The sequence below is a fragment of the Physeter macrocephalus genome, chromosome 18 (assembly GCF_002837175.3).
Source record: "Physeter macrocephalus isolate SW-GA chromosome 18, ASM283717v5, whole genome shotgun sequence".
Lineage (NCBI taxonomy): Eukaryota > Metazoa > Chordata > Mammalia > Artiodactyla > Physeteridae > Physeter > Physeter macrocephalus.
Window position 1 is genome coordinate 55,916,804 of NC_041231.1, and position 1,135 is coordinate 55,917,938.

Here is a 1,135-nt window from a genome sequence, read left to right on the forward strand (position 1 = left end):
TCCATAGTGCTCTTCATTGAACACAAATAGGTCATCAGTTTTATCAATTTTTTCCTATGGCATGTGCTTTTGAGTTTCGTTGTAGTACTCAACATAGACAGTCTCTCACATTTTCTCATTTTAAATTTATATGTTTATCTTCCCATTTAGGTCTTTAATCTGTCTGGAGCTCACTTTTGTGTGTGGTGTTAGGTAGGGATCCAGTTTTTTTTTTTCTCTAAAACGTGAGCCTTTTTTTTTCAGGACCTTTCACTAAACAACCACTCTTTTCCCATTGCTTTGTGGTGCCAGAAGGTACCATGTTTGTCCTGTGCCTTCTTGAGATTAGACAAACCAGAAGAAGGCAGAAACTAGTGGGGGACAGAGGGGAGAGATGCCGCTGTTTGGACTCCAGATATTTCTACATCCAGAAACCCTAACCCTGCCTTGTTTTTGCTTTACTTTTTGTCATTTGCAACCGAAGTGACTATTACAACCATGATGCCTTAATCTAGCTTCTATCTAGGAGAGCATACCCTCTTGACTGAGGCTGCCTGGGTTCCAATCCCAGCTCCACTACTAAGTGGCTGTGTGACTTTTTTTTTTTTTTAATCTTTTCTGGCTACACGTTAATTCAACACAAAATAATCTCTTCCAAACTTTACTGAGGTGGCTGACTACGTCCACGACCAAATCTGCCTCTAAACTGGAATTTGGTTGCTGACCCAGCCCTGGCCTCAGCTTTCTTGTCGGCACCAGAGGGCACAGCGCTTCATCTGTAGGTGTCTCTGTCGGCTTCCCCTCTTGTGAGTCTCGCAGGTCGCTCTCCCTCCAGACCTTTGGGCTGTGGCCTGCCAGTCTCAGGACGACTGCGGCGCAGGTTAGCAGGCACGATCTCAGGGGGCAGGTGGAGGTAATCCCGGAGATAATGGATACCCTCGTTGGTTAGGTACCAGTAGAAATGTCTCCAGGCAAACTGTTCCTTCATGTAGCCTCATGATTTGAGAGACTGCATGGCCTTCATGACATGAAGATTGGGCACATTCTTGTCTGCCAGCTCGGGGTGCTTATGCATGTGGTTGTCCTTGGCTACCATCACTCCCTCCTTAAAAAGGAGTTCATAAATGGTAATCCGGTTCTTCTTGGGCATCAACAT

At 45.5% G+C, this 1,135-nt stretch overlaps 1 pseudogene across 1 annotated transcript; it reads right to left on the reverse strand.

Annotated features, from left to right (window-relative positions):
* Nucleotides 1-591: 591 nt before the first annotated feature.
* On the reverse strand, nucleotides 592-1,135 carry LOC102993294 (40S ribosomal protein S10-like; annotated as a pseudogene). The gene has a single exon (XR_008615762.1). The product of XR_008615762.1 is annotated as a 40S ribosomal protein S10-like (transcript).